The sequence below is a fragment of the Falco punctatus genome, assembly GCF_963210335.1.
Source record: "Falco punctatus genome assembly, chromosome: Z".
In the NCBI taxonomy this organism is placed as follows: Eukaryota; Metazoa; Chordata; class Aves; order Falconiformes; family Falconidae; genus Falco; species Falco punctatus.
In genome coordinates this window covers 33,082,157-33,108,178 of record NC_137586.1, presented here as the reverse complement: position 1 = coordinate 33,108,178, position 26,022 = coordinate 33,082,157, and the positions used below count along the sequence as shown (strand labels likewise).

At 36.6% G+C, this 26,022-nt stretch overlaps 1 long non-coding RNA gene across 1 annotated transcript in view; it reads left to right on the top strand.

The window, feature by feature from the left end:
* LOC308056504 overlaps positions 1-26,022 on the top strand; it is a 407,257-nt gene that overhangs the window by 248,011 nt on the left and 133,224 nt on the right. Inside the window, exon 2 of the long non-coding RNA XR_013924860.1 lies at positions 23,397-23,469. This is a non-coding gene — a long non-coding RNA (uncharacterized lncRNA). The remainder of the gene's footprint in view (positions 1-23,396; positions 23,470-26,022) is intronic.

Below are 26,022 nucleotides of genomic sequence, written 5' to 3'. Positions count from 1 at the left end.
CTACAGGTGGATGTCTACTCTACCATCAACCTTCATGAGCTGCAGGGGCACAGCCTGCCTCACCATGGTCTTCACCACGGGCTGCAGAGGAATCTCTGCTACTGTACCTGGAGCACCTCCTGCCCCTTCTTCACTGACCTTGGTGTCTGCAGAGTTACTACCTTTTCATTCTCTCAGTTCTCTCTTCTGGCTGCTGTTGGGCAGCAGTTTCCCCCCCTTCTTAAATATGTTTTCACAGAGGTGCTACCACCATCACTGACTAGTCCATCTTGGAGCCATCTGGCAGTGGCTCCATTTGACATAGGGAAGCTTCTAGCAGCTTCTGACAGAAGCCATTCCTGTAGGCCTCCCACTACCAAAACCTTCCCATGCCAAGCCAATACAGTATAGCTTGCATATTTGAGAAAATAAAATAAAATAGGTTTCTTGATGATGAAGAATTCAATTCATGGAGACTTTCTTACCAGCAGTTTGCTATTTTCCCATGACTCCAGCATACATATTTCTATAAGCCAGTGACCACATGCACATGAAGGTAAAGAGACTCTTCCCAAGACTAACTTCACTAAGGTAAACAGTTTCATTTTGAGACGAAGCAACAGAATGCTTGATCCAAGCCATCAACAATTTTTAGTTTTCATAGAATGCAATGTGAAGACTTGGCCACCTCCCTACATAAACTGAAACTTTTTCTTTTATGTTTTTGCCCCATTTAAGGTCCACTCCAGTAGCAGACCTGACTTTCCTCATAGTAAGTTGCAAGAGCATGTTTATTCCTTGTCATGCTTACGACAAAGTCTTGAAAAAATTAACAACTAAACTAGCTAAATGAGAGCAAATAGCATTCTAATAAATGCAATATCTGATTTTAACTATTTAATATTGAAAATACATTTAAAAATAAAGAAATATAGTCTAAATTTGTAGTAACATGATTGTGTTCAGATTGGTATGCCAGGATTACAGTTCAGAAATCCAATTTATTTCAATAGAATTTGTAGGGAAAAAGGTCTGTTAATGCTGCCTTGCAGACCTGGAGGCTGAGTCTTCCACATGGGTGTGACCAGAGCATGTATGTGTGAATTCAGAGTAGGCAGAGAATATTTCCAGCATGGCATACATTTAAAGTTAATGGGACTCATGTAGCTAACTTTCCCATGCATTAACATTTCTCCTTGATGTCCTCATTTGGAAATGGAACACATACAGACTGTGGGAATTCCTGCCATAAAAATTGTTGCATGGGAAGAGATAGGTTGGGATTTGTGCTTTTGAATTCTCCATTAGACTCTCTGTATCAATCAAAATCTTCAAGCCTATAATGCTTGTTTATCATCATAAATATTTTTGAAATTCAGACCTGTGAATGGTGACTATAATTATCATGCAGAATTAAGCACACTGGAAGTTCATGAATTGCTTAATTTTAGAACTTTAGAAATTGAAATGCACTTCCTGTATGTGTAGCATGTGAATAAGGTTGCTAAACAGCTGGCAGTGTCCAAATCATATGCAAGTTGAGTTTCCACTGACACACTCAAAATCACATTGCTGCTATACAATGATTAAATACTTCAGCTCACGCCACATTCAGAAATGTATGGGTAGTAAAACATCCATGGAAACAAACTGTCCATGGTTATTAAAACTGAATTGCCCATTTTCATGAATACTTGATCTGCTTATTACCTGCAAAATGCTTCAGATTGGTGCCTTTAATTTGAGCTTATTAAAGTGCTAAAGGCAAGGTTCTGTGTGACAGGAAAGCCTGTAGTTCTTAAAAAAAAAAAAAAAAAAAAAAATCAGAATTGTACAGTGTATAAAATTTAACTAGATAGGCAGTCCAGGATTATAGACTTCCTGTGATACTATGTTTCTGTAATGCATGAATCAAAATGTTAATGTGACAGAAAAGTCTAATTGTTCTGCTGAACTGCCATACATGTGACCAGCACACATATTTGCTGGGATTACTGTTTTAAAGATTATATTTACTTCTGATTCTTTCAAAACTACAAATTAAAATCTAAAAAAAATGCTTCTGTTATACTCCTAGATTTATATCCTTCACAGACAAAGGTATCTTATAGGAGAAGTGAAAATGTTTATAGAATATAAAAATTGTACACATAAAATCCATTGCATCAAGGAAGGATTATCTTTATCTGCTGATTGAGTAGAGGAGATAATAATAGAAAATTGCTGCAGGCAATTCCTTCTGTGAAGATGCTTACAGGTTGTCATTAGGAAAGATTTTGCCTTATGGTAGAATGTAATATTCATGTTTTTAAATGGGAAGAAGGAAACATATCAGATTTCAAACTTTTTTTATGGTGCTTTATTTTCTAATACAGATCATGTAAGTCCATATGGAGAAAAAGAAAGAGTAAAGCCAAAACTCACATTAGCAAAAATATTCTAGAGTCTCCCTTATAAATTAATCTTAAAATGCAGCAACTTTTGATTACTTTTTTTTTTTTTTTTTTTTTTTTTAATAAAGAAAAAAAAGGGAGTCTTACTCATATGTTAGAAATATAAGGGTACCGATAACATTTTTACCTCGATGAGTTGATCCCATTAAAATGTACTAGGCATATCCTTTATGGAACTTTTTTTCCCCATCCCTGAAAACACCTATATTATAGTGGAAGATAATTTCCAAATAGTATTAACACCCTTTTGAAACTGTAGCTTAATCCTTATCTGTAATCATTAAACAGTCTACAAAGACTACTTCTGTGTAAACCACATATAACATTCACAAACAAATTATTTCTGTTTCTGTTGCTCACTTTGTCCCCCCACCCCCCACCCCCGACCCCTTACCCCTTTTCTTCTAAATCAACATCATTATTAGAAAAAAAATATTCCTCCTATTGCATATTTTAATTTTTAGGGGGAGCAACTAGGTATTAAAAACTTAAATATTTAATATCTCTGTTAGCCTAACACATTTATTTTATTTCTAGTAAAAGATCAAAGAACTAAAGCGTATTTAATACTTTGAATATGGTACACTTTCTAATTCATGATTTTCATTATATAAATATGCTGGGGAAATAAAAGCTAAAACTTAATTTAGACCCAAAATATTTAGTAGGTATTATTTAACAGTACAGAGTTTATAAAAACGAATACAGTGTATTTTTCAGAATTGCTTATAATACAGATTTCTTATACAACAGCACAGACTAGTGGCTTTAGCAAGTCAGCAAGTTTGCCTTTTCGCTTAAGTATTCTTGAAAAAAGATGGCTAAGATCCGAGCGAATAGAAAATCTGAGTGTAAGCAGAAGGCAGTTACTTTACAGAGACAAGTATTACAAAATACTGCTTCCACTATGTTAAGCAGCAAGGGACAGTGAAAGATACGCTGTTTAGAGGCATATCTTCTTTAGGGGAAGAAAACAGCTCTTGAGAGTAAAAAAAAAATCTTTTCTTATTTTTTTTTTCCTAATTTATTTAAGGAAAACACATCCATTTTATTAACAGATAGTAATGCTGTTTACTATTTTTTTTTTTTTTTTTTCTGATTCATGCATGGCTTCTAACAGGTCTGGGCAGAATACATTGGACACAGGAACTAAATGTAAAGTTATTTTACAAAGTTACAAGTTATTTATGCTGTGATAGATTAAACATACCTTGCACTTTTTTTACATTTATTTACAAGGAGTTACTTTGTCCAGATTGACTTTGTTGAGTTTCTCAATTTCTTGCAAAGGTGTGTCACAGATTCATTACAATGTTACATAAAGTTACAGAAAAGACGTTTTTCAAAAGGTGTTGATCATTTGACATTTCTAGAAAAAAAAAAAAATTGTATAAGATTTGTCTATGCATGTGTTGAATCTGAGTGTACCTCTGACATTTAACCTCTTCTTAGGTCTTCTAGACTTCACAAAAATATAGTTACAATTAAGGTTAACAACTGGTCCTGAATGTAGGAATTTTGATCATAAAGATTACACACAGGTTTCTTTACCTCGGTTCTCACATCTTCCAATACTCCTTCAGTACAGGCTATCTCTGCTTTTCATGTCTTTCTCTCTAATTAGCCTAAGCACAGTATCACACTGACATCAGTGTAGTTGCTTCAGGTAGTTCTTGAATACTTTTCTCCTAAATTTCTTACAGTTAAGGTACATCCTACTCTTTGTGAAATGCTTTTCTTTGCAGTTATCCAACACCTAGAAAAAGTTAGTGTGGACCTGTAAAGGCATGAGAAAGTGGTATATGTACATTCAGCACACAGAAAGCTGCCAACCATAGAAAAATAACTGCAAATTGGGGACTTTCCAGAACCTAGCTTATGGAGAGGAAAAACGTAGTGCTCTTGCTCATCAGAATAAATCAACAAAATGGGAGGAGATGTAACTCTGTGTGTGCATTTAAAAAAATCTTTCAGCACATCTCATCTGTGTCTGTCACTTTAACACTGATGGTACCAGGGTAATGAATGTTGGACCTGAAGACAACGTTAGTTATGGCTCCATAAATAATCACTGACATTGAAATTCCAGTGTGCTAAATTTAAGAACTGCTATTTGCAGCTTAGAAACAGTCAGCGTGGTGAGATGCAGAAGACATTAAATGTAAACCCCCAGTCCAGGAGGAAATGCATACCTTACCATACAGTTTTAATTGCAATACAATTTGTTGCAAGTTTTCTTGGTACAGCAAACATTTCAGGAATAATAACCTTAAATTAATCTATCCTCTGACTATGTAATCATAGATCCCTTTCACCACAATCTTCAACTGTGTATCTATATTCTTCCCTCTTTAGCTAGCCAACCATTACATTGTGCACCTCTTTATCCCATCTCAGTATTTCTAAGTGGTTCAACTAGCTTGATTTCTTCATCCTAGCTGGTCTCACTTCCACTCCATCCTTCACTGCAGTTTCTTCCCAGTTTCATTAATTTTTAAACAAATGAAAATAAGTTAATGTAATGACTATCAATAGAGTTCTAGCCTCAAGACAGCAAATAGAGACTAATCATGAAATCTGTCTTTCCTGGTAGGATATATGCATATAGGCATTCTGGTTTAGACTTGCAAATGTGTGAAGCTGAGTACTGATGTGCATAACACAGGTCGGTCTGCACCATTCACCATTCAGCTTTGCTATCTTGAAATCTTCAGCAGGCTGATATAAAAATGACATTTAAAGGCCTTTGGCTGGAAAGGAGTAATCAGTTTTGTCTGAATTTAGGACTATATATAACTGAAAGAAAATTGAGAACAAAGACAAAAAATAGCTCTTAAAAAATGTCTAATGCTGTGTAAAGTATGTGTTGTTGCTTACTCTATATTCAGCATCAACATGACCTTGCAGTGGGAGCTACTAATGCATATTTTTTGACCTAAACAGAAGTCTCCTAGCAAGAGGACAAAATGAGTGTGCATTTTTGGCTAGGTTTGGTTTTTGTTGTTGGTTTTTTTTTTTAATTTTCTGGAACTGCCAACTCTTACAGAAAGCTCGGTATTCACTGTGAGCCCCCTGCTATCTATCCATAACATATGGGTGTTATTAATTTTATTTTTTCCTAAAATAATATTTTTACATATATTCATGAATGAAACAGTAGTATTGAGATTTATGCTATAAAATCAAGCAAATGGTTGTTCACAGAAATCTCTGTCTTTAATTTCCCCCTCCTTTCATATCCTCTCATCTCCCACTTTTGGGACTATTTATGCCCTCTAGTTCATATTTATTAATCTGGTGTTGTTAACCAGTTCTCAATACAGATGTTGGAGTTCAAAGAGATTTAGGTCCATATTTTCATGATTTTTCACTCTTGATGCCATTAGAATAATGAGCATTTAGATGGTTATATAGATGTTATGCACTTAAATTTCAGCAATGGTAAGAGTTTAAATGTTTTATTACCTTAATCATTAAAAAAAAAATACAAAAAATAAAAAACAAACCAAAACCCCATTCCTTTTTTGTTTATTTTAAAGTTGAATCAGGAGAGGAATCCTTCCAGCAGATGGCAGTAACTCTCCACCTACCCCATCTATGACTAAAAATTTGCAATCAACCTAAGCAGAAACTCCTGTTGTTTTTTGGTTTTGGTTTTGGTTTGTGTGTGTGTGTGGGGGGAGTTGTTTGTTTTGTTTTGTTTTTTTCCAACTCATGGCTAAATTACTTGCACGGGCTGTTCTTTTTCAGTTTTAATTTTCAAGACGACCAAGCGCAACAGTTGTCACTATGTCATCTGAAACTAGCCAAGAGGCATCTAATTCCAATGTCATAATTAGTTTGCTGCATTGATAATACAGAAGAATGAAGGTGAATCAAAGTTGTAGTTAAATCTGCACTTAGGTGTCTGGGCTGCACTGCTTAAATTAACTTTGCAGCTGCAAGAACCTGAGGGTGGTCTGGCTTTTACTCAGCATCTGTAAGGATTGCTTCACAGTGAACTTGTCAGTCCTAGCTGTTCTGCTTACTTGAAAATTTTGTGGTATAGGTAGTATTGGACAGGATAAACACAGTCTCTTTAAATGAGAGTCTTGCTCAGACATACTTCTTTAATCTCAGAAGACCACAACATTTTCCTATTCAAGGGATACCGACACAGAATATTTAGAAGGAAGCCAATTAACTCAAATTCGGTGTATGTGGGAGCTTCCTATAAATAATTAAGTGATTTTATTTTAAATGTGCCTCAGAAAGAGTGTTATAGTGACTTTTCTCCTCCTGCTGAAAAATCAGTACAACTACTGAGATAGCAATTGCTTGTGGTTCTATCCTACAGCTTATTCAGCAATGCATAGATTTAACTTTAGCATGCAAATAATCCCTTTACAGTGGAATTCCTGGTTTAACTCTACCTTAATACATGAATAAGCCTTTTTAGGATCCAGGTGTAGCTCACTACGATTGAATTATTGTCATATACCTAAGAAGAATGATCAAAAATACATATATAATCAAGGGATTATATATATAATGCTGCCACTGGCACCAATTTCCTTGTTATTTGATATTTAAAGAACTTGTAAATAAAGCTGGCTAATGAAATAAAATTCTATAGAGAATCCTAATTTAACTGAGTTTCTTTAGTGACAAATATGAGAAATAAAAAATGTTGTGCTTACTTTAAACCAGCACAGCTATGACCCAGATTTCAACATGACAGTTAATACTACAAAGCATTTTATCTGCTGAAAAGTTTTTATATTGCTTCCCATCTAAAAGGATATTGTGCTTTTACCCCAAATATGATTAAAGTCCTTACATTAGAAAACACGATTTTTAATAAAAGTACTATGAAAGAGCTTTCAATTACCTCATGACAGAAAAATTCTCATCTATGTTGTGTACAGCATGGATGTATCAGGGGAAAGGAATAACTAAAAGTGCACTGGCAACTGCAAAGTAATATTTTCTAACTTTATACTTTTTTGTAACATAAATATTTTTTATTGTTAGTTTTCTTTTTTCCTTTATGCTTAATTAAAAAAAAATATTTTTTGCCACATCAGTTCAGAAGACTTTGGAGGATTCCTGGCCATTTTGCCTTTAACCTCAATATGCTATTGCTTGTGCTCTAAGATCACATCGATCAGCTTCCTGTAGAAATGTGTTATATTCAGAAAAGGTCAGAGAGATGGGATGCTGTTGTGAGATGATGTGAAGAGATGGGAATAGGCAGAAGAACACTTCGGCTTTTCTTCTGTAAACCTATCCTTGGGAACTTTGGCTTCACTGAGACAGTATTGGACTACATCATGGCTTCAAAGGACTTAAAGTAGGGATCCTAATTTTCTAACACTCAAGAGTTTTTTTGGTGGTGAATTCTATTCATATATTTGATTTTTTGAAAAATGCACTGTATTTTATGATAGTAGTATATTCAAGATATTTTTTGTTTTGCTACAGAACATAACTTTTTGGATACGTACATATTTGACATTTTCCACAATGACAGATATGTTATTTAGATGATAGATCTTGACTAAAAGAAGAAGTAGAATCATAGAATAAAGGGAAAAGTTTAGTGCAGTCCTGCTCCAGGGTGCATTTTATAACTTATTCTTGATTTATTCTTTTCTTTATTTTGTTTATTATTCTTATTATTTATTCCTCTTGAAGAAGAAATAATTGCAAAATTTTCAGGGTTTGGTTTGCAGTTCCTCCCCTCCCCATTTCTTTTTATGATTTTTCAGCATACCAATGCCTGTTTTGTAGAATTTGGGTGACATATCATTAATGGATTGTCCTTACTATTCTACAAGCATCGTTGAATAATTTCTATGTGATAATATGTTATTTTCATAAATGACAAATGTTATTGAGTGCTCTTTGAATTCGTTAGATATATAAAGGAGCCAATAAGGAAGCAGAATTAGAAAGCCATAGAAACAAATAATTTTTAAATGGGGAAAAAAATAAAAGAACCACAAACAAACCCTGAGGTAGTAACTGAATGCAATTTTTATATGTGTTTCATTTACCAAATGCTTAATTGTACTAAGAATATTGGTGGGTTTTATAAAAGAATACCTTTTATCTGTATTGCAAATACAGAGCATTGTCACTACTGCAGTTGTCGCCAAGGCACAATAAGTTAGCTCACATACAAAAAGCTGGTTTTGCTCTGATGTCTTCTGTGCCCGGTACTCAGAAAAAAAACTTGTGTCAACAGCTTCCACTTTAAAAAATTTGCAGATGAGGCAGTATTTAATCTAGAGAGTTTTTTAAAAATCTAAGGTTAATATGGGATTTAATTCTCTAGTGCTTTGATAATAGAACAATTAATAGACAAGTTGATGAAAAAAAATCCCCTCTTCCCCCCCAGTTTTTGTGACTTGATCTTAAAGGTCTTTTCCAACCTAAATGATTCTATGATTCTATATTTTCCCAAATACCAGAAATACATGAACAAAAAGCTTAAGGTAAATTATTTACTGCAAGGCCATAACCAAACTTCTAACACCTCAGAAAATCAACTTTTTTCAAAAAGATCTAAACCCTAAAATTTTTGGTGAGGAGAAAATACTTATTCTACCTCAATATAGAAGACAACATTTGTAAATTTCATTTGTTCTGTTTTGGAGTGAGGACTGAGGCCTGGGAAGGAGTAGGGGGCTGTGACAAAGAGCCAGAGCAGGGATATGGAGCTAAGGTGAAGCACAGGGACCACAGGCCCCAGAGGTGGCAGAAGTGGGGGCAGAAGAATCAGCCCAGAGATTCCCAGTGGCAGGGACCAGGGGGAAAGATGAGACTGATGAGCTTCAGCTTAGCTGTAGCTATGGGCCCAGCCCCAGACCCCACTGCACCTTGTTTTAAAGGGGTCACAGGGGAGAACATTGGCGTAGCTGTGGAGTAAGGCCCTATAGTTTCTGACTTTTTGCTTTAACATTGATGTGAATCTTGGCCCCATGGCACACAGATGGGGGTGGGGGTGGGGGTGGGGGGTGGGGGGAGAGTGGCTTCAGGGCAGCCACTGGCACAACTGTGGGACCTATCCATCATGCTTTGGTCTCAGGACCTGGCCTCCATCCACAATTTGCATCTCAGGAAGGTGCTTTGGAGGAGGAGCATTCTTGGGTGGAGAAGCTGGGAGCTGGGGACACACCAGGTGGGTCAGAGCCCTCCCTGGGGGGCGCAGGCCCCAGGGGAGGGGAAAGGGCCAAGGAGGTAGGTGGGCTGGGCCTGTCCCACAGCAGTGCAACAAGGGCATGGCCAGGACAGGTGTGCCCTGGGCCTGTCAGGGCAGAAGGAGGCAAGAAGGGCCCTGGATGGACCTCAGTGTCCTCAGGCAGGGCAGGGGCTTGCATCTGGCATGCATCTGGCTGCCCCTTGCGTCCACGTCTGGGTCAGCCCTGGCTGCTGCTTTTGCCCATCAGTCTGCCAGGAACATTTTTTCTGATGAAGAATGAATACTAACATTTGTATTAATATTACTAGCTCATATTAATAGAGGAGGACAGTACTATTTGCTTTACTTTTGTTTTATCCCCCCTATGATTTCGGAGTTCTTTTTACAGCTTGGGTTTGTGACAGCATTGGAATAGAAATTGCCAGACTTTATCAAATGCAAGGTAAAACAACTGTGATGCCATTCTAATAGGTGAAAAAGGGTTAAACATATTTTTACTTTATCTGTCCACAGGGGCCTGTTTACTAGAGCTTAGATCTGTACGAAACAGCAGCCTGAAACCCCTCTATTTTCCTTCCTGTACTACTACATTCCCACTGGGGCAATGCCATGTTTCTTGATATCATTCTTCGTTGTGCTGCCTCTAAATAGCAATACTGCTGAGAATGACTTTACAGGAGGAGAAGCACTGATTTAATTGGCTGTAAAGTCATTCCTGGAAGGCTGCCTGCTTGTGCCATACCCTAAGAGAGAGAGACTGTTTCAGTCTGGTGAAAATGAGAGTAGGGAAGTGACAGGTCTTAATAGGCAGTTCCCCCATCTCCAAATGCAAATACAACCCCTAGCTTGATCACCTGCTGCCACCTTTCTGGTCTAATACACACATGACTTTGAATGGCCTAGATTGACCATGAATGTGGGATCAGGAAAGAATTCAGAGAAACATTTTCGAAGAAAAAATATCTTTCAGTCCTATAAAACACATCAGGTACAAAAAATTGCATCAATCTATTTCAGTATCATTCCTGCTCATCTACATTGTGATCTTTCACACTCTCTCTAGAAATGGCAAATACTCTCTGGCCACTTCAGACCAAATTTATTTCTCCCTGTCTTATTCCTAGCATTTTTGCAGAACTTTGAATTCTTGTTCTTTAAGAAAAATGATTGAGCTAAATTAGGCCTCAGATTTGCTATATATTAAAATTCCTGATTTTGATATAATTGTTTACACTTACCTGTTTTAATTTGAGGGATAGATATTTTTCCACCTCTTTGGAGCCAAAGGCTCCTTGCGTTCTTTCTTGAACAAAAGCAAATGGTTAGATACAGATTATTGCACTATAAACTTCATTTGAGCAATACATATTTTTCACAGTCTTTATATTGCATCTTAGTTTGAAGTTTGTCATCTAAAGATGCCAGTAAACACTCTCTTTGTACTCATGTATCTTGGGAATGATTATCAGATATTGCTCATGGCGAGCATTGTATCAGCAAGGAAAATTCACTCTTAATAAACAAGCAGCTTTCGACAGTAAAATCTCTTTGCCAATAAAAGTCAGATTTTCCAATTCTATGCTGAAAAAAAATCACTGTGAAGGGAGAATTCTAAGTATATGCTAAAGTTTTGTACAGTCCTTCTTATCTTTCAACAATTTTTTTTAGTGATAAGATAGCAGTCTTAAGCCTTCTCTCTGGCACTTATTCTAATTTAGGCTAAGTACCTCCAGGCTGGAGAAGATTCAAATTCTTATTCCCTTACCCTGCTTATAATAGACACAATATTATTATTTCAGTGCTTCCATCTTTAGAGATATTCTACACACTTTTGTAATCTAAATCTGAAGATAGCTAATGTTAGGACAGTGTTATGTTGACGCAATTAAACAGTTTCTAGCATCTAAATGAAGTTACTCAGATCTAGGATATCTCAGCATGACAGTTGTTTGTATCACATTGAAAATGAAGTTGGAGTTACTTGATTCCTTCTCACTACTTTTTGTTTTGGGTGTAAATGTGTCTTTCTTTTAAAAAGTATGCAGTGGTTTTGTGTTCATGAGTCCTAATTCTATCTAGGACCTCATCTGCTAAACAACCACACTGTTTAAAGAGATTTCTTGGAAAAAATTTGGCTTGGCTGCAATCATTTATTCTGATAGGTTGATCAATTGTTAAAGAGCTCTCTTCTCTGTTGCTGGCCATGACTTCCAAATACCCAAAAAGTTTTTTTAGCATTGTGGAAATAACAATTTATAGTCTAGTTACCACGGAAAGAAAAGTCCCAATTCATGTGCTTCTGCTCCTTTTCCTATGTTGGTGTGACATTCATCAGACTGTTATCAAAGAGATAAACTTGCAGAAAGTGAGACCATTGTTTTTTTAAGTATCAGTGCTGAGCTCTCTAGGACTCATTGTGTGTCAGGGGAGTGCTAGTGGAGACAGCAGAATAACATGACAGGAAGACATGCTCTCTTTTCTCAGATAACTGTTGGCTTTGCATATCTAAGACATGAAATACAATAAGTGTCAATTTCTATCATTTCAACACAAGAGTGATTATGAAGAAGACTAAAGGATAATCACAAGAGTATTAGCTCTAATGAGGTCAAATTGAAGTAAGTAACATTCATTCACATATATTCTTACGCTTTTGCAGTATTCTTCAATGAATTTATTTCCATGGTGTATCAGTGACATAGCAGAAGACTGTCAACCCTGTTTACCAGTGACAAACCTGAGAGAGGCCTGGCCATAGTCTCATAGAAAGTCTAACAGAACAGTCTGTCTCAAAATCCACTGGCAGCCACTCAGCACGGTTGATGTCTTTTTTTCTCCAGAGCTTGTAACACTGTGTGACATGGACTTAGAAACACTGTTTGAGGGCTGAGACATTTGCTTTCACATATTTTATACGTAAAGGCAGGAAATAAATGATCTGGAGAGACAAGAGGGGTTTTTTTTTTGAGTATTTTTGTAAAATATCACAGGCATTTTAGAGGTAATTTTCTTCTGAAGCAGGGACCAGCCAATTGATCCTTTGGGGGAGTGTTGCAATATCATCCTCTTGCTATTTATAGCACTGTAATTCACTGTTCTCTTCCTGGGAAGGATTGTGTTTCTTTTTTCTTTCTTTTTGCTTTTTCTTCCCCCCCCCCCCTCCCCACAAACAACGGTCACTCTTAAGTAATGGAGATTTTCCTGTGTCTGCGAGTTTACGAAACCAAATAGAGGAGTTTCCAGAGCTCCCCTATGAAATTAAGCTGCACTGTTGATCTTAGTGATTTTTGAGGTTTTGTCATCTGTGAATTAGACTCATAGTTATTTGATATACTGATATCCTCAATGATACTGAAATGAGAATTAAATGAGCCCTAACAGTGAAATTATTAAAAGAAACTGAGTAATAGAAAAAGGCTAGGGAAATGTAGGTAGAAAAAATACAGTGTGGGGAGGGATGAGGTTAAAGACACGCATGCCCCCAAATACAGGAAAAAGTTAGTCTTACCAAACTTGTATTGTACTACCACATCACAATGGTTCATCCTAATTATTTTTCTTTTGTTTTCTCTGTTTAGGACGTGGCCCTGTAATCTTCTCTCTTGTTTTTTTCCTCTTTATTTTAAATGTACACAGACAGAATGTATTTATTACTCTTCAAGGAAACACAATAAATTAATCTTTTTAAAGTGGGTTGTACTTATGCTTAGTAAATAGAATATTTAGAATATATTTTAGGTATTAGTTTTACTTCTTTGGTTGGAAATACTGCTTTTTTTAAAGAACAGTTGAAGAAAAATATCAGTCTCAACAGAAAGGGAAATTATAATGAATATAAAGAAAGACTTGTAGTAGTGGTGAGCTGAACAGGTTAACAATTTTCAAGAAATGAAAGCCCATGTACTTGGAGCAAGAAAACTCAGTGCAAACAGCTAAAATGCATAATTTAGAGTAACAGATGATACTGATAAAAGAGCAGATTAATTCACAAGGAATCTTAGATTTATAAAAAGGGGCAATAGGTAGTGCAACAGGGTTTTAGGAGATATTTTATAAATTCATATTGCTTAATCAGCATTCATGTGACATGATGATTAATTAAGCAACTTGAGTTAAAAAAAGTTAACTAGTGCTTTTATATACATAAAGAAAATGCTAACCGGTATGTAGCATCAGCCTAAGAAATCTCCGCGATACACACAGCAATGTTAAAATGTAATGAAATTTGTATTCAAGGTAGTCGTTTGAATGGTGTCATTCATCCTGCAACACTGACAATATATATCCCTTACTATTTGCATATTTCTATTCATTTTGCTTCCAGTGTGACTGTGGAAAATAGAGCTGATATTGATTTGCTCCTGACTTCAGAATAATTGACTCAGTCCATTGTCGTATACAACCTTGTTTCATCACATTTGAAGGCATTGCATGATCATATCAAATAAATGTTCCAAACACTTATACGCTTCCTTTGCAGTTTATACTACTTTGCATTTCTTTAATTTTAATAAGGTAAATAATTCTGAAAACTCAGATACCTGTTCAGAATAATGGGTTCTTCCTTAGTAGATGAAAGACAGCAGCACAGAGAATTAACACGTCAGAAATATTTGGCACCTTTCAAAGCTGAAACTGAGTTATTTCCAGTTTATTTTTTTGATGTCCAATAGCAATAAAACTCTGGAATATTTTGGTTGTTTCTTGAAAGCTTAAAAAATGCAGTACTTCTAGGTTTCAAGATAAGCTTATGGTGTTGGGTTTTGCTTTCTTTGAATTTTGATTGCAATGCCCTGTAGTCTAGTCATCTAAGATCAGGAAGATATCTTTCCTGATTCTGTATAGACTATTAAGACACTTGGCACCATGATGAGATTGTAAGCTAAATTTAGTACCATAGAAGAAGGCTGGAGTCAGCATTGGATTATCTAATATTTTTTTTCTCATAACTCAACATATATAATATTCTTAAATGTAATCACACTGCAACAAATACACTGAAAGTGTGTGTTGCTGAGTCTGTCTCTTTACCTTCATATTATCTAGCAAAAAAAAGGCAAAAAAAAAAAAAAAAGGCAAAAAGCTATTTGAAAAGTAGCTGCTTTTAACCCTACTCTTCCTATCCTAGAGAAGCTTCAGAACTTCGTTTTTCTGACATTTGGAAGTACTTGGCTTCTTTGTTTTAACCTGTAACTAACACTGTGATTTCTGATGACTGCAAATTTTAGCAATCAGAACTGGTGAGAAATCTGAACCATGATGTTAGAAAGGGATTCAAGACAATACAGTTGTGACAAAAAACCTGTCTTCATGTAGAAAATGCAGAAAATGTGTCTTATTACTTTATCATACTGAAATTTAAACTGAAGTCTTCAGTTTTAAACTTAAATGTTATGTAAGGAAATCTTTTAAAATATAAAACAAATATTAATGAATAGTTTAGAAAAAACTATTTTAACTTTTTTAAAAAAAAAAAAAAAATTAGAAATGAACCCCTAAATGGATATTCCTAGTATTTCACTTGGTTACAACATAAGGAGAAGGATGGCATATGGCTGTTATTCCTGTGCAAAATAAAAGTAGATAACTTTTTTTTTTTTTTTTTTCAGGAAGCTATAATCTGAATAGGTGCATCTTATCAAGCTCAAATGTTTTGCATAAATATAAATGTTTTATAGTTCCATGAAAAGAGTAAATGTATTGTTTTAAATTCAGAAATATCAGAGGTTTAGCTTTTCCTACTTTCAAAGTAAGTTAGCATAACTAAGCATGTCTTATAATCTTCATGAATTTTTCTTTCAAATTGTAGTTCAGTGAAAAAAAGTATCTAACTTGTAAGAAAAAAAAAAGTGATTAACCATTACTTACTCACAGTATTATTTTCTGTAAGAACAGGAAATACAGGACATATATTTTAAGTAATTCAGAAGGAATTTACAGTTTTTCAACTCCATGAGTACATTACATTTTTATCCTGCTTGCAGTTTTATGTTCAGATGATTGGCTCACATTTGTAAGTAATTCTTATCTCTTGGATGATAGTTACATGCCTATAAAATGTTGCAAAATTCCATAAAGATGAAACTGTCTTTGTTTATCTGCTGATATCAGATTGAAAAAGTAATGAGTTAAGCAAGTTAGGTTTAGGATTAGGAGGAAGTGGGATCTCAGATGTCAGTGTGAAAGTGAGGCAAATGAGCTTTGGGACACCCTTTACCACTGATATATGCATGCTGGCAGCTTTAATAAATCCTGGCTCTGGTTACATAAGGAAAGGCCCAAAATGTTTCCCCAAAACCCCCACAAAAACCAGAAGAACCAGCCAATAGGTTCATGAATCAGAAACTTTATTTCAAGGTAAGTTTCAGGCAAAGAAGGTGTCTGTCTCAGATCTTCCCTTGTCCATGGTTTTGGGCAACTTCAACTGCTTGTGAGACTGTGGGAGACACCCCACAGACTGGGCCTGTGCATAGCTGTCCTTAATTCAATTGCTTTGCAGAAAGCCACAGAAATCTGTGGCTGAGTGGCTGAGGAAAGAGGGGATGGGAGTGCACCATATTCTAGTTATATCTCTGTCTGGGCCCGAGGCTGTGAGAAACAGGACAGTATCAACAAACAGGAGTAACCACCTTAGGTCACCAGCGGCAACCTCTGTTCAGGGCTCTCACAAGCCTCAGGCCAAGGCTGTCAGTCCTACGTCTCCCTGACAGCCGAGAGATGCCCGTCCTGGTTTGGCTGTCAACAACCCACAGTGGCATGGGCCAATCTGCCACCAGTCTGCTGCTAACTCTGACATGGCCACTACACTGCTTGAGTTGGTGCCAGGATCTGACAACTTCAAAATAGCTCCAGTCAGATCTCATTTTGAGTCCTTATGTTTATGTCAGTGTCCTTGCAGAAGGCTGCAAATCTCTCTGCCAAGTGGCTGAGCACAGAGTGTGTCATGGTCCAGTGGTGTCCTTTTCAGAGCCTTTAGCCCTAAAAGCAAAGGAGGAACAGCCACTATTTGTTGACCACAGACAGCCCCTGTTTCCTTCCATATGACCCTGTCATCCCTTAAGAGCATTTTCCAAATACCTCCTAAACACTGATAGGCTTGTGACATAGACCACCCCTCTAGAAAGCCTCTTCCAGTGTTTGAACACCCTCTTAGTAAATAAACGTGCTTCCTAATACCCAGTCTAAATCTCCCCTGGTGCAGCTTTGAACGATTCCCATGCATCCTGTTGCTGGATACTAGGAAGGAGAAGAGATCAGCACCTCCCTCCCCACTTCCTCTCTTCAGTAAGCTGCAGAGAGCCATGGGGTCACCTCCAGGCTCCTTTTCTCCAAACTAGACAAGCCCAAAGTCCTTAGTCACCCCTCATGGGACATGTCTTCCAGACTTTTCACCAGCTTTGCTGCCCTCCTCCAAACACATTCAAGTACCTTAACATCCTTCTTAAAATGTGGTACCCAAAACTGCAGACAATACTCAAGGGGAGGCCACATCAACTCTGAATGCAGCAGGCTAATCACCTCTGTTCAGTGGCCAGTTACACTGTGTTTGATGCATGCCAGAATGTGGTTTGCCCTTTTGGCTGCTGGGGCATGCTGCTGAATAATAACTCATACTGAGTCTGCTGTCAACCAGCACCTGCAGATCCCTTTCTCCAGGGCTGCTCTCCAGCCATTCCTCTCAGTGATATTCTGTTGCAGGTACAGAATCCAGCAATTTGTCTTGTTAAATCTCATCCATTAATGATTGCTTAATGCTCCCATATACATAGATTCCTCTGCAAGGTCCCTCAAGAGAGTCAACAGCACCTCCCAGTTTAGCATCATCAGTAGACTTGGTCATGGTGCATTCAACTTCTGCATCCAGGTCATTGTTAAAAAATACTGAGCTGAATTGGCCCTAGAATTAAGCTCCAAGGAACACCATTGGTGAGTGGTTGTTGGCCAGAAGTACCCATTCACTACAGTGCTTTGAGACCTGCCCTCCAGCAAGTTTTTCACCCAGCACACCATGTATCCACTCATCTCACAGTTGCACAACTTGTCCAAACAGATACTGTGAGAAACTGTGTCAAAAGCCTTACCTTCATCTGCTAGGCAGGTGGCTTCATCATAGAAGGATATCAGATTAGTTAAATAGGACTTTCCCTTTGTGAATCCCTGTTGACTGTGCTTGATGATTGCATTATTCTTTAAATGCCTTTCAATAGTACTTAGTATGATCTTCTCCATAATGTTTCCAGGAACTAAGGTTAGACTAAACAGGTCTGTAGTTCCCTAAGTCTTCCCTCATACCCTTCTTGTAAATTAGAATAACACTGGCTAGCTTCCAGTCATCAGGAACCTCCCCAGACTTCCAAGGTCTTTGGTAGATGATTGAGATGCATAATTAATAATTATTAATAGTCAATAAATATTTTAATTTCTGTTTCCCAACCATCTTGCACTTGTTTCTGCACAGAAAGCATGTAGTGTGAGTGGGAAGTGGTTTGGGATAAATATTTGTCAGTTCAAGATGACTTCCTCCTCTATTTATTCCAAGACATGGAAAAGGGAAGGAATTTAGAATGACTAGGCTGTCAGGACCAAAATGTAGCCTGTTAAACAGTACTTAAACCCCCCATATGTATAAATGTTATTTACCATGCACAGAAATACAGCAGACTTCTTACAGAAGCCCTCAAATAATAACTTCATTAGCCTTAGTGCTCATCATCCAAAACCTGATGCATATTCCAGAGACCTAGTTATGGGATCAAACACATAACACTATTTAAACTAGCAATTTTAAATTATTACTTTATTGTAATTCCCTGTACACTTAAATCTCAAAGCTTAGAGAAGAAAATAGAAAATACATAATCTGAACTTGGTTTGATTTGATCTAAGGGTACATAAGAGTAAGAAAGTTATACTTGCTAGCAAATGTTAACTTTGACTAGTAGCTTGAAAGGTGACTTGTAGGCCACTTTCACTTCTTAGATGGTAAACAGTAGAAAAAAGGCCTTTTAATTCTTTTGTAAAGCTCACTTTGCAAAAGAGGTTGTACATTGTCAGAAGCTTTCCAATCCATATTCCTTTGCAGTATTCTAGTACTTGTAAATTTGCAAGATGTATAATTACAGTGTAATGCCATTTCCTTTCTGTTTTATCATAGATCTGGATGAGATTTACCAGTGAAAAATTCAGATTTTGGTTGACCAGAATACCTCACAATACATTTTTCTGTTGGGAAAGGAAAGAAATCAGATTTTAAATACTAAAATTTTCAAAAACATTTTTTATTACATTAAGGTGTGATTAGCTCAGACACAATTGAGATCTCTTAGTACTCTAGTGTTACTCTGGGTCTTCTTTTATGTGCTTCATTAATTTATTAGCCTGGAAGGCCAGGCCAAAGTATGATCAGATCATTGGAACATTCCTGTTGATTTCAGTGGGGTTTGGATCACGACCATATTGTATCTTCCTTGAATATTCAGGAGTCTTGGTGATGAGATTTTTATGTCTCTGCATGCTTGGATACTTGGAGGTCATAAATACCTAAATTCATGATCATGCTTAAGTTTAAATCCAGGAGGAAGAGACCAATTTAAAGCCATGTCATACACACTTTGTTGGTGTTTTCTTGAACTATTTTAGGAGACTGCTTTTTCAGCATCTTTCAGCTGTGCTTTCCCTTATAAAAAAAAGAATCTGAGGAACCAATAAACTTTGCTCTAACTTCATGACTTTATTTATTGTCACTCAGTCTTAACATAGCTATGGCTTTTAGGGAAAAAAAGAAAGTTTTCTGCCTGCCTATTTTCAAGAACTCTATGTTGCATGTGGTGCTGTGCATTTAAAAAAACTTTTTTCTCAGAAACTGCTATTGTATGATGGCAAAAATAGTTTCCCCTAAAGTTTAGAGGAAGAGAGTTTTTAGGGCAAAACATTCTTGGTTCCTATTTGGCATTTGTTGCTTTTCACTTTTATTTTTTCCTGAATCATTAGGAATATTGTGGCTTCTGAATGTCACCAATGAGATACAGAAAAAGGTGGAAGATGGTTATCAATCACAGCCTTCCTAGGTGGGTGGAAAACCCACAGATTCTATGTACCATGAGTAAAATATCACAGAATCACAAAACGGGTGAGGTTGGATCTGGACCAGCTTCCTTTCTCAAGCAGAGCTACTTAGAGCAGGTTTCCCAGGATCACGTCCAGATGGCTTTTTAATATTTCCAAGGATAGAGTTTCCACCACCATTTCTGGACAAACTGTTCCAGTGTTCAGCCACCTTCACAGTAAAAAGCTGTTTCCTGACTATCAGGCAGACCCTTCTGTGTTTCCTTGTTCCCATTGCCTCTTGTCCTGTCACTGGACACCAAAGAAGAGCCTAACTCCATTTTCTTTGCACCCTCCCTTCAGGTATTTATATACATTGATGAGTTTACCTTTGAACCTTCTTTTCTCCAAGCTGCACAGTTCCAGCTTTTTCAGCCTTTTCTCATAAGACAGATGCTTCAGTCCCTTCAATATCTTCATGGCACTTAATTTTTTCTTTCCAGTATGTCCGTATTCCATTTCTACTGAGGAGCTCGGAGTCGGACACAGTACTCCAAGTGTGGCCTCACCAGTGCTGAATAAATGGGATCACCTTCCCTGACCTGCTGGCAGCACTTCTCCTACTGCAGCCCAGGAAGAAGCTGGCCTTCTGTGTGGCAAATGCACATTGGTGGCTCATGCTCAACCTAGTGTCCAGAAGGACCCCCAAGGCCATTTGTTCAAAGTTGCTGTCCACTTCCAATTATTAAATTTCATGAGGTGCTGTCAACCCATTTCTCCAGTTTATCAAGCTCCCTTTGGATGGCAGCACAAACCTTTGGTGTATCAGCCACACCTCCCAGTTCTGTGTCATCAGCAAAATTGCTGAGGCTATACTCTGCCCCATTCTCTAGATAATTAACAGAGACACTGAAGTTAGTATTATCTAGTATTGACCTCTGGGGCACCAAACTAGCTACTGGCCTCCAAGTAGACTTTATATTGCTGATCAAAATGTGCTGAATTCAACTGTTTTTTTCATTCTTAATTGACCTCACTGTCTGCTCATCCAGCCCATACTTCGTCATTGTCCCTGTGAGGGTGTTACTGTGGACCGGGTCAAAAGCCATATGCAAGCCTAGGTAGGCAATACCTGCCACCGTACCTTCATCTACCAAGCCTCTCATTTCACCATATAAATTTTTCAGGTTGGTCAAGCCTGACTCTCCCTTGGTGAATCCATGCTGACTGTTCCTGGCATTTTTTTTTTGTCAGTGAACTGCCTGGAAATGGTTTCCAGGATTAGCTGCTCCATCACCTTCCCAGGGGTGGAGGTAAGACCTGATGGGCCTGTAACACAAAACTTTTTGCCTGGTCTCAGGAAGACCTGAAGGGAGGTCTTACTAGTTCAGACCAAGGCAAAGAAGACATTCAATAGCTCAGCCTTTTCCATGTCCTCCTTCACCAGGACCCTTGTCACACCCAGTGGTGGGTCCACATTTTCTTTAGTTTTCATTTACTTGTTGATACACTTACACAGAGTATTGATTTTGACACCCTTCACCAGATTCTGTTTCTAGGCTTTGATTTTCCTACATGCATCTCTGCATGCTTACACAGTGTATCTGTCAGTATTCCCCCTACCTGTCCCAGTTCCCACCTTTCGTATACTCCCTTTTCATGTCTGAGTTTTGGCAAGAGTGCCTTGTTCATCCGTGCAGCCCCCTGGCATTTTTGTCTGACTTCCTGCCTGTTGGGATGGACAGCTCTTGAGCTTGCAGAATATGATCCTTGAATATGAAAATTATTGCAGAGAATGATCATATTCAATAGAATGAAAAAAAGTACTTCTACTGAGAGTATAAAATACTTGGCAGTGGCAGTTACATTTTTTGGTCGTATTTTTAGGTAACAGAAAATGTTTTTTTTTTTTATATTCTTGCTTGTCTTAGTTTAAAGTTAACTTTCCAGTAGTGAGTAATTAACTTCTTTGTGGACACCACGCACATTTAGAAAGTGTGTTGAATGTCCACTGTACATGAGGGGATCAATAGACTGAAAAGTTGACGGTCTTTGTGCATGTCCATTATTATTTTGTTCTTATTGTCACAATTTATGTTTCAGTGATATTATTGGGGTGTGTGTGTGTGTATAGAACAAAGAGAGGAATCTGGCAGAATAAAGGCTACAAGGCCTGGACTAGCAGCATAGAGATGAAAACCTGATGCTTTTGTTGTTTTGTTTATGGTTGCATTTTAAGTGGAACATGTATTCCAGAGTCAAAAGAAGGGAAAAGGAAATACTGCAAGTGAACATGTTATCAAGGCCCATAGAGGGTAGTACAAGAACGATGAGAAGGAAAGTAGAGTATGTCTGGTCAGGCTAAGCCAGCTGTTATTCACTAAGAGTGAAAAAAATGGATATTTATGGAGTACAGGTGGGAACATGAAAAGTATTCAGGTACATAAAATTCAAGAAGGAAAACACTGATATTAGAAAAGACAAGGAGGCATGTTAGAGCTAGAAAACAAGGGAGAAAAGACAAAAACATGTTACAGAGAAGAAGTCTTATGATGACATAGGTAAAGCAATAAGTAAATAATACAGTGCACAAATACCAATCTCAACCCCACCAAAAAGTAGAAATTTCCTGCTTAATACCATAATGAGAAAAAAAGAAAAAAAAAGTTGTGGTTTGGGTTTTCTGAGTTGCTTTTTTCCCCCACAAGCGATCTTTTATTATGGACAAACAGATACACCATCATTTGTCCAGACTATTTGCATGTCATGAAATAGAGTATTTGGCAGCCAAAGTAGGCTTTTTGCCTAAGGGGTCAACAAGCCAACGCATTCCACAAAAGCAGAAAGAGAAGAAGATGTGAACAAGATGAAGAAGGAACAAAAGAAAAAGTCAGCTTAGAGAGGAATACCATTACGTGATAGAAATGCTGTTCTCACAAAAGCAATTATCGTTTCCTCCCATTTCATAATATGAAATCAGACCAGTGTGGAGCTAGGAATAATTAAACCTATCCAAAAATGAAGTATTAATATATGCACAACTAAAAATAAAGATGCCTTTTAACTCTATCTTCCTACAGTAATATTCAGATATATGATATGAAGATGATTCTCACTTTTATTGTGTACTTGACACTCACCAGTTTTTGCTTGTGTAGTTTTTACAGCCTCTATAAGTCTGACTTTTAGTGAAAAACAATTGAATGAGTTACAGTGGACATCCATATGGTAGAGATTTACACTGGTTTGTGATATGTGAACAGATAGTTTTACTGTTGGCAAGGCTACAGTTCTGTTTTCACAAACTGTTAAGGTAATTAGCTGATTAACACAATGTCTGTGCAAGTACTTCAGGTGTTTGGTAATACCACTGGTGTAGTTAATGAGTGAATATATGAAACTACATTTTTGCACTAAAATAGTACATTGAAAAAGACTTGGTCCAGCAGTGACATAACAAGAAAGGGTTTATTATTAAGACAATGTGGTTGAAAACACAGTTGTTTGATGATCACTTTAATCAGAAAATATCTGATTCAAGTCATTTATGATCTAGACTGTCTTACCAGCCGTTAGTCTAGAAATGCCACTTTGGTTTGCTACCTTTCAGTGATAGCAGTTTGCAGAAGTTATTTATCGTCAGTGTACTAACTTTTCCTGTTTCTTGAAACCTTCAGAATTTATTTGTGTTACTGCAGAAAAGCAAATAAAACATTTCTTATTTTGTCTTTCAGGGAAATCTTGAAGAGTCTTACACTTTTAAACCTCCAGCCACTGATGGTTCTGTGAAGACATTGCAGTGAGGTGGTAAGTTGGTGTAGATCTCTTGCTTTAATCAGCTAAATTGTCATTTCAGATTTAAATGCTAAAACAATATCCTTCAGTGTTTTGTCTGTGTGACAAAACTTGAGAAAGGTTTTCTTGGCTTTCTTGGCAAATTCCCAAAATTGTAAGTCTGTGGCTGATTTTCTATGTAGGAATTCTGAGTCACAGAGGCATTAGATTTGTTCTGTATTTACAGAGCATCTTTGTAACATATGAACAGACCAGTTGATTCATACATGCTCAGTGCCTATTTTCCAGAAATTCTAGGTTCCTATACATCTGGAAATCTAGGTGAGTATTGTAGTTTGGTAGAGCATGAGTCATTCAGCATTTTTTGGTATTTTCAGCTTCTCAGATTTCAGTCATCTATTTGTCAACTACTTGTCAGCCTTTTTCCAGAATTTTCCCTTCCTCCTCCCACCCCAGTATGACACGTCTCTAAAGGCTTTCTTTTTGTGACTACATGGAGGGCTGATAGATATAGGAGGTCACTGTCCTGTCAATGTTCCCTTGATAAGCAACTTTATGAAGCTCTAAAAAATTACATCATGATTTCTGTTGATTGTAGCAACACTCTGGGAAATCCTATGTAACAGTCCCTGGCTAAAAATTTGTATCTGAAATAAGTTTATTTTTAATTTTTTATTTTAGACCCTAACAGAGACAACATGAGGGGTGATCACATATTTTCAGGTGTTAGAACAGTTCTGAGTAATGAAGGTTCCAACAACTGTAAGTCACAGTTCAGAAAATCATGACTGGTGGCTCTCAGTATTTCTGACCTCCAGCTGCTTGGGCAGTCACCCTTAATCCTTTAATAAAACACACTCACTCTTTTTTGTTGTTGTTGAGTTCGATCTTTTTTTTGTTATATACTGAAAGTTTATGTTAGTGATGGAACTTGAGTGCTAAGCAATACAAATCTTCATCTTTCAATGAGAATTCATATGGCTTTGTTAAGCTAGATACCATTTTGTGCTATTTTTTCCATATTTCTATCCATCCATTAATAAAACTAGAACAGGTTTATAACTGCAATTATACATCCATGTTGTATGAAAAAGATTAAAGTTCCAGAATTTAATGAGTACAAGAAAACTTTTCAAAATACTAGGTACTGAGAAAAATAAAGTGGTATGTTACTTCATTTTCTATGGGAATAGAAATGGTCATTGTTTGACGTACATCAATTGTACAAATAGGACCATGAATGTGGCATAGATTCTTATGTTTTGCTTTGTTCTATTAGTTTTGATACATGGAGAATTTACAAAGTAAACAGGCTAAATTATTTCTGACTTTCATATTTAATGACAACCCAGTCACGAGTTTGTTGCTTTTTAAACCAGGCAGCTATTTGTTCTGACCAGTCTTCTGAATGACTTTTTCTTTGTGATATCATTATAGTGTCACCCACTACATCTTGGTCTAAAACCAGAACTGATTTCACACAAGCAGTGTCTATTTCAGTGAATACTAACAATAACCTTCCATTTTGATAGAAAGTTTCCTTTTGAAGGATTTTTTTCTTGCCTTTGCAAATCAGTAACAAAGTGTGATCTAAATCATGCCATTTGGTGATACTTTTATTAAATTGTTTAGCTAAACTATAAGTTACTTTTATTGGAAGTAATAAAATTATCTTCTTGTCTTGATTATTCTTACTCTAAAAGTATAAGTAGTTTCCATGCAGTAATGCATTTTACCCAAATTAGTAAACGCGTTCTCAGAACAAATTCACATGTCGAAGGTAAGGTAAAATCTGATAAGTACAAATGGAATTTATTTCTGCTTTCTCTTACAGTAATGTATTTTTAATTAAATATGAAGTTAGTATTAAGATTTATATTTCACTGTTAAAGAAGCCTTGATTCACTGCAGTTAGATTGCTGACTTTTTTTAAGATTACAGATCTTCAATATAAGGACTTATTTCCTAGGCTGAAATCTGGTCACCTTGTTAAATGTAAGACATTTCCTTGAAGGAATCAGTAGTAATAGCACGCCAATAGCCAATAAAAGAATGAGAAAAAAAAAAAAGGGGCCCAAATTTTTATTAAAGTTTGAGTTGTTTAAGACTTCTGTCAGTTTTATAATTCTGGATCTATATCAGATGTACAATGATGTACAATTTTCAACTTCCATACATTTTCTATTTCAGAATTTACATAAATAATAGATCCAAATTTTGCAAACTTTATCTGTTGCAGAAAATACTTTAGCAAAATTTCATAATAATAATAATAATAAAAAACATATTCAAAGTTGAATAGAGGTTGCTTCTGTTATATATCAACTTCTTTTAACTACAAATTCAGTGCTTTGTTTTTCTCTGCTTGCTGAGCATATTTTCAGCCCTGAAAATGTAAACATACAAATTTTAAGAGTGTAATTTTGGTAGTGCAAAATGTAAAGCGTTTTGTTCAGACTTCACTGTGTCTCAGATTTAATGTGCAAACCTGGGTGAACAGGGATATGTCTATGGCACTTTCAATGATAATTAAGATACATCCAAGATGAGACAATAGGTTTTGTA